Consider the following 16,553-nt stretch of genomic DNA (forward strand, 5'->3'; position numbering starts at 1 on the left):
AAGGCCCCAGTCCACTTCCCACCACGCCACCAAGAAAGACTGGTGGAGGGGAGGTTCAGGCACAAGCACTTACAGACCAGTGTCACACCAGGAGTGGAGAGCTTGCAACGGTACGCGCTCAACTTCTTAGGCGTGGACTCTTTCCTTTTGATCAGATATCGATGGCAGGACTGTCTCTCTCTCTCTCTCTCTCTCTCTCTCTCTCTCTATCTATCTATCTCTCTCTCTCTCTCTCTCTCTCTCTCTCTCTCTCTCTCTCTCTCTCTCTCTCTCTCTCTCTCTCTCTCTCCCAAACCCACTTCCCGAATTTTGTATGTGTATGGTCGGCCAAGGCAGCCAAGCTGCACAGATGCCAAACATCAGCCGCCTTGTGGAAGCCGTTTGTATAGAGCTGTCCAGAATTCACCCTAAAGGAACCACCATCTGTGGCATGAGGGTGAACTGCTGGGCATCAATAATGAGAAATTACTGTATATCTGCATTCAGGAGAATGTCCTTACAAACTCGGTACTCGTGGCCCAGACACGCATCCAGCTATTCCCCCTTAATCAATGCACCCTAGCACAATGGTAAGTACACACTGAACAAATGGGGTCCAACATGCCCCTTTCCTCCCTCCCACCCTGACTTCTTGTGCTTTTTGTCCCTGTAGGCACTATGCTCGCACCAGGGAGCTGGTAAGGCGGGTTCTGGAAATGACCACGCCATTGCCAAGCAGCTCGGCCCTTGCTTCAGAGCCCACCCCTGCAATGCGCCCACGGCCCATGGGCCCTGAGCAGTCCACTGCACAAAATTTGGGTACCGTGACCCACCTGACCTGTCTGGTCAGGCATCACAGCGAGCTCGGGGCCCCATGGAAAAGGCACCACCCATCATCGGGCACCCAATACCACATTAACCACACACCACCCAGCCATTCCCCATGCCGGCCGACACTGCCGTTCCTCCGGCTCCACCGGTACAACCATCAATACCCCGCACCACTGCCTGGTGGTGAAGGAAGAAGCAGGATGTGGTGGAGCTGGCATGACACCAAGGTATCCCCTCAAACAAAGGAAGAAGGTGGGGAGGCCTATGTATGCCAGTGTCATGGCCAGTTTAGCCACAGCCGGTTTTTTGGGTGCCTTTTGCTCCACCTCAGCCAGCAAAAGTATTCAGGAGTGGCTGGACGAAAACAGGAAGGAGAAACAGAATCGTACTGAGGAGGATGGCCATTAAGGATTTTTTTTTTTATTTATATATTCTTTAGATGGGCCCATACATTGCTTTTATTTCTTTTTTTTTACGAGGAGGCCTGATTAAGATTTTGTTAATCTGTATTAATGCCTGGCACTTTGTATGTTGGCAGAAAGGGAGGCCTCCTTCCTTTTTCAAGCTGTTTTTACTTTTTTTGTTTTTTGCAATCTCTGCAGGTGACTGGCACTTTATATGTTGGCAGGTCTCCTCTTCTCAATTTTCTTTTTTTAATTCAGGGCTTCATCTGCAGGTTATGGCTGGCTTAACTCAACTATATATATATATATATATATATATATATATATATATATATATATATATATATATATATATATATATATATATATATATATATATTGCAAAAAATGCCTTTTGTATAATTGTATGTATATAGCTATTTCATGTTATTATTTCATAAACCTTGCATTGTTTGATTTATATTTATTATATGTATATAGTTATTTCATTTTATTTTTTCATAAACCTTGTTGATTGAATCGTTGTGTCTGCCTGCCGACTTCTGTCCTGTCGCCACTTTAAGGGCAGTCTGTTTACCTTCCCGCGACCACGTGGCTAATCGGCTTTGCGTCCGCCCCTTTCACCTTCTACGGACCCGGCTCTTCCCCGTAACCGGCCTTCTGCCTACAAGAAGATCGGTTTACTTTTTTTGCGCATCGAGCAGCCCATCACTATGGAATTCCTACATTTTTAGGGCGGACACTTCCTATGAAACCGAAAGTATCTTTACCAGAATAAAAACACGTCCTCCGTTTGTGGCAGTCTCTTTGGCTAACGGATTTATGAAGTTTTCTTACTTCTGCTTTTATATTTGCCATTCTAAGATCCACTGCGTCTCCTGTAGTCTTTGAAATAATCGGCAACTCGAGGTAAAATATTTTCTTTGTTAATTTGGTGGTGTACGGACTCGTTATGAAAAAGGCCTTAAAGCGCGTCCAGAGAGTCCGTTATTTATTAATTGTTTTTCCGCCGATGTGTCTGTTCGTTTATCGTTCTACATTTATATTTCCTTATTTGTCTGATACCTTTATATATTAACCCTGTTGGAGTTCAGGCAGGTGACACGACTTGTCAAGGTCCCCCGGTGTCAGCAGAGACACTTGAATTCACAGCCTCAGGGTTTTTAGTCCCAAGCCGTCACCAGCAGACCACGCCGCATGTCTGCTCCTTCTTTTCCTTGCGGCTCTGCGGTTGTGCCTGTGAAGTGTTATACTGTGCGGGACACTTTGACATCGCCGTGTGCTGCTTCTGTTCTGGGTGGACTCGTCACACTGAACACACTGACCCCTGCGCAGCCCTGCACTGGACAATCTGCGGTGGGCAGCGGGAATCTGAGGGGAGAAAATCCTGCCGTGTCACCATTGAAGTTCGTTTACGAAGAGTTAAAGTGGAGACTATATAAGCCAACGTGAATAAAATGTATTTATCAAAGCCGTGCTGTTTTGTTGAGGCCAAGTAAACCCGTAGCCGTCATTATTATATGAACTGATACTTCGATATCTTGTGACATGATCAGGCTATTCAAGCTCGTGTGTTTTTGTCACTTGTTACTGTTGTGCCATCACGATGTGTGGGTTGTTAATCTAAATCGGAGGAAATGCTGTAAACGTGTGGTGTGTACAGTTTAAGGAGACCAGAAGATGACAATGCCATTACAAATATTCCAATTTATTAATATCCACACATGTAACTGCAGTCTGTGACAGTGGATTAGGTGAGCCTTCAGGTGAAACACTCACAGAGGTAGAATATTATTGACTTGAGAAACTCAATGGTTCTGGTAGAGTTTATTATTAATTAACATATTAATAACATTAAGTTAATCTAATGTAAAAAAAAAAAAAAACACAAATACACAAGGAGTGCAAGCTTTCATTTTCACTGACCATCTCTAATGAACACATTAACCGAGTGAACCTGTCTGACTCCATGTAAGCCAGAAGGTCAACACCAACACAAGCACAGCCACCAGTCCTGTTACTGGTCAGTCCAGCTGGAGACATCGAGGAGTAGAAGCCCTAAGCAGTTTTATTTATTTTACAATGAATGACCCTTTGATCACTCAAGCATCAATCAATACGACACACCACTCATATCAGTGTCTATCAACCCCACACCACATTCACACTGAGATCCTTTTAATTTTTTTTTTAACTGACAAAATGAAAAATTATGAGAAGCAGGCGGCAGGGTTACAGATTTATTTTACTTTATAGAACGCCTTACATGATGAGCAAAGTCCATAAGGGTTTCTAGCGAGGTAACCTTTGTTTTGTTCTCTTTTTGAATTTTGATAATTAAAGACAAATTGATTGACAGGACTTACTTGATGCTCTGTGATGGCCTGGCGCCCTGTCCAGGGTGTGACCCTGCCTTGTGCCCTCTGCTAGCTGGGATTGGCTCCAGCAGCCCTCCGACTGGCTAACTACTCACTTGATGCAGACCTTTTGCTCTTGTGACTCTTCAGTGTGGACGCTGATGTACCTCCTTAAATCCATTAAATGAGTGCCATTGATTTGCTGCTGAACGCTGAGGTATGGGTCAGGTAGACCAGTAAAGCAGGGCGCTACATGGCTTGAGTGCTCGCCTGTTCATCAGGTTAAAGTCCAAGTCATGTATTCCCATTTGAACTTTTCATATTGTAGCCAAGTGTCTGTGATTTATTTTTTATTTTTTGTTCATTTCATGAACTTTGTTAAATTGTCTCCTCCCTCTGCGTGTTACTAGTTCATTTACCACATTCCTTCTCCTGCTGTTGTGCAGTATTGATTAAAGTTGCACAGAAGGGGGTAATGCCACGCACTTCGCTGCCACCTGAAGAAAGGTGTAAAGCTGAAAGTTGAGTTTTTTAAATTTATCTTTATTAATCAACGGACGCACTGCAAACAACAGTATATAATTCTTGCATATAACATTATTCTGGGATGCAATACATACATAACACATACATCAGCATTTCTACACAGGTACATTATATAGTGTGGCCATCAGGGGGTGCCCCAGAGCTCCAAACACAATTTTAGGTAAAATAAAAGGTACTTTAACAAACAGTACGTTCTTTACAGGGCTCATTCAGTCAAATATAATAATAATGTAGAACTGGTTGCCTTTGCCCACCACTCTTCCACAGGTGTCATCTGCTGCCTCATGACTTGGACCCCCTGATGTAGAGTAGGTGGGCTCATTTATGCTGGACTCAGGAGTACTTCTAGTGTCAGACCACTGCACATTAGAAGCAGTTCTGGGCCAGTTGGAAACCCTCCAAAGTAGCAGAAGTGTTCCCCTGCAGCTCCCTGTGGCAGCACCCGAGTACCCCATCAGGACTTCAGCTCCCAATATGCCCTGCAGTCATACAAATGGAAGTTCCACCAGAGGGGTGCTGCCATCCTGTATACAGGGGAAACACTTGGTCCTGGCAAGCAGTCTGCCTCTGTCCTTCCATTATGGTCTGCCAGGCTGGGAAAGGTCCCAACGACCAAACTGGCTTGGGATAGGCTACTGTTTCTGTGTGGTCTGCCTTTCATTTTTAGATTCACATCCATGATGTGGGCTTTATCAAATACACCAAAATTAACTGTGTATCACTCACAAATTTGACACACCTGATTATAATTATTCTGTAACAATATAATGGTGTCCGGAATGGCCAAACTGTTCCAACTACCACAGCTACTTTAGAGTTGTTAGAAAACATTGCAAATGGAGGAATTAGAAGAGAGTGTGTTTTGTAGATCATACTGACTTCTTGATCCATGATGATGACTGTCGTCTTAGTCGATTTAGATCTCCAGGCACTATGATCTTGGAGCTCTGTGCTGTTAGAATACTGGGTGTATATTTCGTATCATTTTATGATGAAATGCATTAAAGTATGTATATGACATTTTACAGATAGTTAACTTCCTTTAAATAATGGACAGTAATCCCTCCTCGATCGCGGGGGTTGCGTTTCAGAACCCCCCACGATAGATGAAAATCCGCGAAGTAGAAACCATATGTTTGTATGGTTGTTTTTATATATTTTAAGCCCTTATAAACACTCCCACAATGTTAAAATTATTAGAGCCCCCTAGACATGAAATAACACCCATTAGTCAAAAGTTTAAACTGTGCTCCATAACAAGACAGAGATGACAGTTCTTTCTCACAATTAAAAGAATGCAAACACATCTTCTCTTCAAAGGAGCGCCGTCAAGAGCAGAGAATGTAAGAGAGAGAGAGCGAGAGAAAAGCAAACAATCAAAAAATCAATATGTGCTTTTGTGCTTTTAAGTATGCCAAAGCACCGCGATAAGGTGGCATTTTGTAGAGGAGCGTCTGTATCTTCTAAGCAAACAGTCTCTGTGCAAATAGCCCCTCTGCTCACACGCCCTCCGTCAGGCGCAGAGAACGTCAGAGAGAGAGAGAGAGAGAGAGAAAAGCAAACAATCAAGCACCGCGTGGGAAGCATATCGTATATCATTAAGGAGTTTTAGTTAATACGTGCTCTGATTGGGTAGCTTTTAAGCCATCCGCCAATAGCGTCCCTTGTATGAAATCAACTGGGCAAACAAACTGAGGAAGCATGTACCATAAATTAAAACACTCATTGTCCGCAGAAATCCGAGAACCCGTGAAAAATCCGTGATATATATTTAGATATGCTTACATTTAAAATCCACGATGGAGTGAAGCCGCGAAAGCCGAAGCGCAATATAGTGAGGGATCACTGTATACTGTTATTAATTAAACACGTGGGGGTGAGACAAAAGGCCAAAGGAGGGACACAAGGAGAAGGAGTTCATTCACCTAAGATCTGTGGATTTTTTTATTTTGCTTTATTTGTTTGGTTTATTTGTTATTTGGCTTATGGTGAGACTCAAGTGAATGGGGCCAGTGCTGTTCTATCTGTTGACCACTACACACCCGAGCTACATGTGGGACCCCCCAATGGAGTGACTAATTACTCTGAACGGTATTGGTACTAAGCAGGGTTGCCAGATGGTGTGCATTTTTATCACCAAGCTTAAGCCAAAAAGTTGTCTAATAGTACCAAAACTAGCCCAATAAAACTGAACAAAGTGAACAGAACAGAGATATAATCAAAATTCATCATTTTTCCACTATCGCTGTGTTTTGTATTTGAAGATAATTGCAAGAACATTCAATATTCTACATGTAAACTGCATACATTTGTTTTCTTAACTGTAATATCAGTCACAGCCAGTTGACACAGCATGACTTTCAGTGCAGCATAGCGACATGCATGAACAGTGTCAGAGATAATGAAATGCTAGAAAATAAGAATCACACTATAAGGAAGACATAAACAAATAAACGTAGTGTATGCAGAACAAACAGAAAAACAATACAATGAATTGTTCATGGTATTCAAGGTGCAAGACAACATTTTGTGTCTGGCTGTAGAACAATGTTAGCTGCTTACAAGAAATACTTTAATGGCATAGTAGAAAAGGACATACATTTTAGAATATTGTCAAGTAGGAGAAATTTAGAGCATCGAGGTAGTCATTGTCATTGTCTTCCGCAAGTGAAGTGTAGAGGTTGGATATAAAGTATGACAGCATTGATGCTGATGGCACAAAGATATTGCAACAAAAATTATGTCTCAACATGAATGTACAAATGTTCAGTATTACTTCAAGCAGTTCTTGCTGCATTCTGTTCATTTTTGATAAGATTCATCTGAGAGAACATTCTCTCCACAGCAGCGTTGTTAAATGGAAGAGATAGGAGTGACAGGGTGTATTATCGTGGTATTTTCCTTTATTTACCCTTTACCTGTTTTCTCAAGGGTAAGTGTTCTCGTCAAGTTTGTTATCGGGTTGGTCTACTGTTGCACTTTAAGATGAACACACACACACATAGCTATACAGAGACACACAGACTCTAACCACAACTGTGCCCCTTGAGCGACACACACACACACACTGATTAACCTTTACTACTTTATACCACACAAGTGCTTTAGGAATAACACAGCCTGTCACTCAGCACTTCAAGAGACTTACTTATTATCGGCAGGAACAACATGCGATGTTTTAGTAATATCTCAGACCTAAATATTACTCTTGGTCTCCAAGAATACATTTAAACATACAAAGACTCAACACTCTTGACTATCGGCCATTTATCAGCCAAGAATACCTTCTTTACGTACTGTTCCTACTATTGAGTAGAGCTCTCACTCGCAGCCTAATAAACCTCGCAGCACAGAGGTAATGGAAAAACTCTGTTGCACTAGGTGCTCAAAGAAATCTAACTTATTATTTCAATCACTCTATAGACATTAGGAAAAAGCATAGAAAGTTAAAAGCAGCATGGTATTTATTACAACAATAATAATAATACCACAGGAACAAAGAATAATAGAAAAATAGGTACTGATATAGTATACATTATATAGTCTTTAGAAAAAGCTTACGAATAAGTTACAGATGACAAGGATGAATGTCGCAGGGCGGTGTTTTATTTAGCAATCGATATTCATGATGCTTTTTTGACAACCAGTGACGTCTTCATCCATTCTTCTTCCTCCCTCCTTCCTTCCTTACGTCCTTACTTCCCTACTCACTCCTCAGAGAAGACATATTTATTCTAAACTTTCATGACGTGGTTTCACAACACATGAATGTTGCGTGCATCTGATTGGCTGGCTTTCAATATGATGGATACATTTTATCTATCTTTTCCCAGATAATACATTTTTTTTATTTTGCCTCATGTCCTCCTTTTCAAGGCTGTAAACCAAATTGTTGTCCCAGATGTCCAATCCATACAGTAATCAATAGCCTGAGGCATCGGCTCAGTTCTTCTTTCCCAGGCTGTAATACCAATTTAACACTATGCTGTGAACAACAGTTGTAAAAGTGAGGTGTAAGGGAAGAAGATATTGCCTTTTTATTATAATGCCTTGTTGGAATTGAGCAAAATATAATAATAAAAATATAGAGAATAATTTGTAGATTTTATACACCATAACACAGGGCAAACTGGCCATTTCACGGAAATCAAAGTTACCAGCTGTGTCCGTTTGATTAATGACATATATCCAGAATTGCTCAACATCCAAATCCTCTGTGTTAGGCCAGGAAACAACGCTAAGTTCGTTCTACTGTTGCTCAAGTGTTCCCAGGTTGTATTTCCCCTGATATAATGGCCAGAATGAGAGCTGAGACAAGGTTGTTTTTTTTTTTCCTAGAACAACAGATGGACTGAAATCAGCCAAAGATTCCAACAGATTTTTTTGTTGGAAGTCTTTGCTGCATCCATCCATCCATTTTCTAACCCGCTGAATCCAAATACAGGGTCACGGGGGTCTGCTGGAGCCAATCCCAGCCAACACAGGGCACAAGGCAGGAACCAATCCTGGGCAGGGTGCCAACCCACCGCAGGACACACACAAACACACCCACACACGAAGTACTACAGCGCTACCACTGCGCCACCATGCCGCCCTCTGCTGCATCACCTTAACTAATTCCAGGAGGTATGAGTGGTCAACAGTGACCGGCTTTGCAGGGTGACATCCGACATCAAAAAGACTTTGAGCATTAGAATGAGGAACTGTGTTGCGACGGTGCTTTTTAGGTGTTTAATGCGACTTCAAATCACCCCAATGGGCCTGAATTTCACATCGTCAGTAGTTGCAAAAAACTTTTGTAGTGTTTGCTGGATTTCTCTGGATCCAGTCCTTAAATTCCACTTCTTTTCCCACTTATTATTCTTGTGTTTTTTGTGCTGTACGTTGTTATAATATGCAAGTGTTTGGTTGTCTGTTGTTAATTTCAAGTAATGAGACAGTTCCTTTTCTGTAAACTAGGAGTAAGTTGTGGTTGTTATGTGCTAAATGGTGGGTGGTGACTGATATTGAAAATTCAATTATAGGGATGGTGATGCCATACTTAAGAACTCAGGGCCTTGCACACTGCTTAAGACGTAAGGGTGGTGCAAGGGGGTTACACGATAAATATTCTTCTGGTAGTAAAACAAGCTATAAAGTTAGGAAAACAAGTGTTCAGAAATTTTAAGGAACATAGAAAAATCTTCACTGTACATGTTTAGTTATTCCATCCAGGGTTTTGTTCGTCCCAGCAAGCATGGAGCACAAGGCAGGAAGAATCCCTGGATGGGGTGCCAGCTCACCCAGCCTCCACATGTTAAGTACATGCTTTAATGCATTTCATCATGAAAATGATATCAAGTATACATCTTAATATTCTAAAATGATTACAGAGCTGTAATATCATGAATGTAATTTATTCTGTGTGGCGATAACAACAACAACAACAACATTTATTTATATAGCACATTTTCATACAAACAGTAGCTCAAAGTGCTTTACATATTAAAGAATAGAAAAATGAAAGACACAATTATAAAACAAAATAAATCAACATTAATTAACATCGAATAAGAGTAAGGTTCAATGGCCAGGGGGGACAGAATAAACAAAAAAATCCAGACGGCTAGAGAAAAAATAAAATCTGTAGGGATTCCAGACCATGAGACCGCCCAGTCCCCTCTGGGCATTCTACCTAACATAAATGAAACAGTCCTCTTTGGATTTAGGGTTCTCACGGAAGGGCTTGATGATGATGATGGTCACGTAGTCTTCTGCCTTTTAATCCATCCATCATTGTAGGAGCATCATGAAGCTTTGAGTAGGTGGTGGTGGCGCAGGGAAAACCGGAAAAAGAAACAGAAAAGAGAGTAGGGGTCAGTACGGATTTTAGAGCCATCATGAATAGTTATTTTGAGGAAATTGAACATATAGAGTATCAGGATTGAGTTAAATTAGGATTAAAATGAAGTTATAAAAAGGCCATGTTAAAGTAATGTGTTTTCAGCAGTGTTTTAAAGTGCTCCACTGTATCAGCCTGGTGAATTCCTATTGGCAGGCTATTCCAGATTTTAGGTGCACAGCAGCAGAAGGCCGCCTCACCACTTCTTTTAAGTTTTGTTCTTGGAATTCTAAGGAGACACTCATTTGAGGATCTGAGGTTACGATTTGGAATATAAGGTGTCAGACATTCCGATATATAAGATGGGGTGAGATTATTTAAGGCTTTATAAACCATAAGCAGAATTTTAAAGTCAATTCTGAATGACACAGGTAACCAGTGTAGTGACATTAAAACTGGAGAAATGTGTTCGATTTTCTTTTCCTAGTTAGGATTCTAGCAGCTGCATTCTGCACTAGTTGCAAACGATTTATGTCTTTTTGGGTAGTCCTGAGAGGAGTGCGTTACAGTAATCTAGTCGACTGAAAACAAACGCGTGAACTAATTTCTCAGCATCTTTCAGTGATATAAGAGGTCTAACTTTACTTATGTTTCTTAAGTGAAAAAATGCTGTCCTAATGATCTGATTAATATGTGATTTAAAATTCAGATTACAGTCAACAATCACCCCTAAGCTTTTTACCTCCGTCTTGACTTTTAATCCTAATGTATCCAGTTTATTTCTAATAGCCTCATTGTATCCATTATTGCTGATCACTAAGATTTCAGTTTTCTCTTTATTTAACTTGAGAAAATTACTATTCATCCATTCTGAGATACAAGTCAGACATTTTGTTAGTGAATCAATAGAATCGGGGTCATCAGGTGCTATTGATAAGTACAGCTGTGTGTCATCAGCATAGCTGTGGTAGCTCACGTTGTGCCCTGAGATAATCTGACCTAACGGAAGCATGTAGATTGAGAATAACAGCGGACCCAGGATAGAGCCTTGTGGAACACCATATCGGATATCATGTGTCTTCGAGTTGTAATTACCACAACTAACAAAATTTTCTCCCTGTCAGGTAGGATTCAAACCAATTTAAGACCCTGCCAGAGAGGCCCACCCATTGACTAAGGCGATTTCTAAGAATGTTGTGATCAATGGTGTCAAATGCAGCACTCAGATCTAAGAGGATGAGAACAGATAAATGGCCTCTGTCTGCATTTCACGCAAGTCATTTACTACTTTAACGAGTGCAGTTTCTGTGCTGTGATTTGTTCTAAAACCAGACTGAAATTTATCAAGAATAGCATGTTTATTTAGGTGGTCATTTAACTGCATAATGACTGCCTTCTCCAGAACTTTACTTAAGAAAGGCAGGTTAGAGATGGGTCTAAAATTTTCAAGAGCTGAGGGGTCGAGATTATGTTTCTTAAGTAGGGGTTTAACTACAGCAGTCTTAAGACAGTCTGGGAAGACCTCAGTATCTAGTGACGAATTTACTATGTCAAGAATATTTTAAATTAGCACGCCTGACACTTCTTTGAAAAACCTTGTTGGTATCGGGTCAAGGACGCAGGTGGAGGGTTTTAATTGAGAGATTATTTTCTTTAAATCAGGTAAATCTATCCTAGTGAAAGAGTTTAATTTGTTTATAACAGGATGCTGGGGTTTAGGAGGATCCTTAGTGTTGTAGGGATATACTATGTTATTTCTAATATCATTCATTTTTTGATTGAAAAATACAGCGACAGCCTCACAGGTTTCACTGGAAGCACTTAGGAGGCATTACTTTGAGCTACCTGGGTTTAGTAGGCGATCAGGCGATAACTGCCTGCGTGCTCCTGTCTATGAAAGAGAAAGCCCGTTTAAGAAGCCCGTTTAGTGACTAATGACTTGGTTAGGGAACACTTAAAATGCAAAGCATTTAACATGCTATTTTAGTTACAATGGGATCTGAGAAACTCTAGGAAATTAAACATTGATTTTAAGATGAAGTTTACAATGTTCTAATGACAAAATAAACTATGAGATTAAAGTGGAACCTATTTTTTTCTTCACTGCGTCCCTATTTTTTTCTCTTCTCTGTGACCATAATACGATTCTGTATGACATTCAAATGGTGGGCTGCGACTAGCATTTTCATGGTGACTTTGATATATGACCATTTCTTTTTTTATTTCGGGCATGGTGCAACATTCTAAACCTGAACTTTGAGTGCCTCTGCCATGCTGTGCCACTCCATCAATTTCATTTTGTTGCTTATACCACAACTTAAGCCACCAAACAGTATGTTTTTCTTTGCCTCCTCTTCACCGAGTAGTACCTCTATTTCACTGAATTTCATTTTTCCACATGCGTTTACCATTTTCATTTAACAAAACACTGAATGAAAATTTCTATTTATATTGATTTGCATATTCAGATATGCGAAATTCAGGCAGGAGTCCGGGTGGGGCTGTAGGCATGTGCATGAGTGTTAGAATTCACATTGATTAGGATTTTTAAAGGGACAGTGTGTAAAATTTTTCTTATGTACAATTTTATGCATCTGAATTTTTTGTTCACATTCACACTTCTAGTTTTGTCCATATGCCATGTTTAAGTGTGAATTCTATGCAAGACATTATACATGAGGCTCCTGGCGTGTGCTTTTATACTTCCCGCCTTTGAAGGCGACTCTCTGCGTGCCTCCTACGCCTTTACTGCTCCGCTTCTGACTCACACTTGCACTTCCTCTTTCAATCGCATACCCAAAACCAAACTGACTAATCATAACGAAACCAAGCTGACCAATCAGGTTGCTCAGATAGACCCAATACACGCGCACACAGAACTTTATTGTTTTTATTATATATAGTAGTAGACAGATGTCATCTTTCAACTTCAGTGCAATAATGACATCAGATATTCTCATTACGTTGGTGTTAGTACAGCCATTTATAGATCGTAAGTAGGTTCATCCTTGAAAATGTTTTGTTTTACTTAGGCCATTTTTATTTATTTATTTTTTGTGAATGTGATTATCATGCAAGAAGTATTCATAAAGTTATCAAATGTGTAATTTTACCATTAACATCATTCCTTTTGAACCACAGTAGTGTTTCACCATTAGTCAAGTCTAATGCAAGATTAGCAAAATCAGAAAATTTAGTAAATCATTTCATATCACCTTACAGTAGATCAGCAGTTAGGTTCTCAACCTGTGATACTCAAACAATTACTGAGTGCTCTGTGAAAACATAAAAAAAGGAATTTTGGAAAAATTATGAGTGACAAGAGTGGGACGATTAAAACTTCAGTGGTCACCCTGGGAATGTTGACAGTAGGCTGGATACAGAGCAGCTGAAGCTGAATATCCATCTTTAAAGGAAGACTTCATCCATTTAGTATATATTTTTTTTATATGTTACGTAACTCATGCAGTTTATAGTGATGGCTAAAAAAAATTTGAATTTCATGTTCTCTCGCAGAATGGAAGTAAAGTTTCTGGCAAAATAAGCGTTAAATGAGACCAACGCTGTATGACAACAAACATGAAAAAATGTCACATTTCTTGCGTCACCTAATCCAAAAGTGAGGCTGTCTTCTTGCAATATCTAAAACACGTTTTTACTAAAATGCTGTTAAATAAAACACATCTTGTGAATAAACGTGGAACACGTTCAGATTTGGCCGAGCTGGGATTTGCACATTTTGTAACATTGTCTGGCATTTGCTTTGCTTGTTAGCTCTGCTGACTGTGTAAACAAATATAGGACTTTTTGTTTGTTTGTTCAATTTTGGTCATTTTTGGTAGATATTTTGAATGTACGTGAAGCACAACTTAGTACTGCATAACAGTCTGTCCTGGGAAAGGTACAGAAGTTTCTTAAAAAAGAAAAGGAAACACAAGTTTGACAGTCAAGTAACAGGACAGAGGAGCTTTGTGATTGAACACCACATCATAAGTATAAGAGGTGCCTAAACAAAAGTGTACCTTTACGGAAAGTACATATAGAGTGTACAGTGCATCCGGAAAGTATTCACAGCGCATCACTTTTCCCACATTTTGTTATGTTACAGCCTTATACCAAAATGGATTCAATTCATTTTTTTCCCTCAGAATTCTACACACAACACCCCATAATTACAACGTGAAAAAAGTTTACTTGAGGTTTTTGCAAATTTATTAAAAATAAAAAAACTGAGAAATCACATGTACATAAGTATTCACAGCCTTTGCTCAATACTTTGTCGATGCACCTTTGGCAGCAATTACAGCCTCAAGTCTTTTTGAATATGATGCCACAAGCTTGGCACACCTATCCTTGGCCAGTTTCGCCCATTCCTCTTTGCAGCACCTCTCAAGCTCCATCAGGTTGGATGGGAAGCATTGGTGCACAGCCATTTTAAGATCTCTCCAGAGATGTTCAATCAGATTCAAGTCTAGGCTCTTGCTGGGCCACTCAAGGACATTAACAGAGTTGTCCTGAAGCCACTCCTTTGATATCTTGGCTGTGTGCTTAGGGTCGTTGTCCTGCTGAAAGATGAACCGTCGTCCCAGTCTGAGGTCAAGAGCACTCTGGAGCAGGTTTTCATCCAGGATGTCTCTGTCCATTGCTGCAGTCATCTTTCCCTTTATCCTGACTAGTCTCTCAGTTCCATCCCCACAGCATGTGCTGCCACCACCATGCTTCACTGTAGGGATGGTATTGGCCTGGTAATGAGCGGTGCCTGGTTTCCTCCAAACGTGACGCCTGGCATTCACACCAAAGAGTTCAATCTTTGTCTCATCAGACCAGAGAACACAAGTTTGACAGTCAAGTGACAGGGCAGAGGAGCTTTGTGATTAGGCACCTCTTATACTTATGATGTGATGTTCAAACAAAAGTGTACCTTTACCAAAAGTACATATAGAGTGTATATATCAACCCTTTTGAACTAGATACAGCAGGATGCCAACTGTAGCGACTGTATGTGGCACAGGAGCAAACAAAGGTGCTGGCGAGTCAGTAGCTCACATTCACATCAGAACAGGACATCTACCTGAAGTTAAGCATGTTTGGGCCTGGCCAGTACTTGAATTAGGTGATCATCGAGATTGGGTTGTTGGTAACACCAGCAGGGGGTGCTTACTGTGGGGTCTATGTATAGATCCAACTGCAGTGACGGGGACACTGGGATGTAAACATGAGTGCTATCCTTCAAATGAGATGTAAAACTGAGGTACTGACTGTCCATAGTCATTAAAGACTACTGGGCATATCTTGAAAAAAGTAGGATGTATTCCGACGACCTGACTAAACTGCTCATCATATTATGGTCAATCTGGCCTCCTAATCACCTCCTAACTATTCCTCTCACTCCCTTCAATACCTAAAGGCTAATGGGTGTTGGGCGTACTATCACAAGAATGGCTGCCATCACATCATTCAGGTGGAGGCTGCATATTGGTGATGAGTGAAGTGTTTTTCTTCTTTATTCTAAGTAAAGCAGTGCTAGGAGTAGTGAGAAAAGCACTTGTGGTGGTATGCAGATCGGATGAATGCTAAAATAAGGTTGGGTCAACCAGCCTGGAGATCCCTGTTTAATAAACAAAAGTGTATCACAAAAAGAAAAGGTGTGCACATGAATGAGAAAAACATCACTGCCAAGTTAAGCCCATCTTGATCATCTTGAATTCCTCAGAACTCCATTATGTGGGAAGCCTCTGGTCCAAATGACAACCTTCTTCCAGTGGCTGGTCTGAATAAATACCTCTGCACCAAGAGTTAGGTGGCTTATGCATCCTCTGCCACATGTGCCTTGGAGCTATGGATGAGAAGTGAGACGTTTTTAGTATCCCATCCAATCCCACTCCCATCCTGGCATGGTATCATTTACATCGGTACAGCCCTCCTGGCATTCCTTGTGTGTGCACACATAAAAACACTTTATAAATGGCATTAATTGTTATTATTCGCTTTACTAATAAGAAAACTACTGTTTAGGAAGAGAGCTCCTCTGCAAAAGTGGCAGAGTATTTGATGAGAAGAGTTGAACCTTTACAGTTTAAGGAAAAGAAGATTAAAAGGAGACGTGATTAAAGTGTTTAAAATCAAGAAAATGGGAACACAGTTGGAAAGGTTTTAATGGCAAATTTGGCAAAAATATTAAGAAGTGTTTCTTTACACAGAGAACTGCAGACACTTGTAATAAGCTACCAAGTAGTGTGATAGACAGTAAGACTTTAGGAACCTTCAAAATGTTTTTAGAAGAATTAAGTGGACAGGACTGGAGAGCTTTGTTGGGCTGAATGGCCTGCTGTCATCTAGATTGTTCTAATGTTCTAAATACATAAAACACTACAAACTGCTTCATTATTACGTGCTTTGTAAAGTGATTAGAGATAATATTAGCCATTTATAGATTAAATGAGAAGTGAAGCTATAAATGACACTTCATACTTACTGAGTGGATTACACTATATGGGATTTCAAGGCAGTTAAGGCCTCTTCTTCAGGCAAAGTGGGATACATAAACAGAAATTGCATGTGTTTATATACAGTGCCCTCCATAATGTTTGGAACAGTTTTTTTCTTTGATTTAGT

General features: G+C 40.4%; 1 protein-coding gene across 1 annotated transcript in view; it reads left to right on the plus strand.

The window, feature by feature from the left end:
• Positions 1 to 1,877: 1,877 nt before the first annotated feature.
• LOC120533501 (stonustoxin subunit alpha-like) overlaps positions 1,878 to 16,553 on the plus strand; it is a 139,463-nt gene continuing 124,787 nt past the window's right edge. Inside the window, exon 1 of the mRNA XM_039760406.1 lies at positions 1,878 to 2,123. The gene's annotated coding sequence lies outside the window, so the exon portion shown is untranslated. The remainder of the gene's footprint in view (positions 2,124 to 16,553) is intronic.

Source organism: Polypterus senegalus, chromosome 8, assembly GCF_016835505.1.
Source record: "Polypterus senegalus isolate Bchr_013 chromosome 8, ASM1683550v1, whole genome shotgun sequence".
Lineage (NCBI taxonomy): Eukaryota > Metazoa > Chordata > Cladistia > Polypteriformes > Polypteridae > Polypterus > Polypterus senegalus.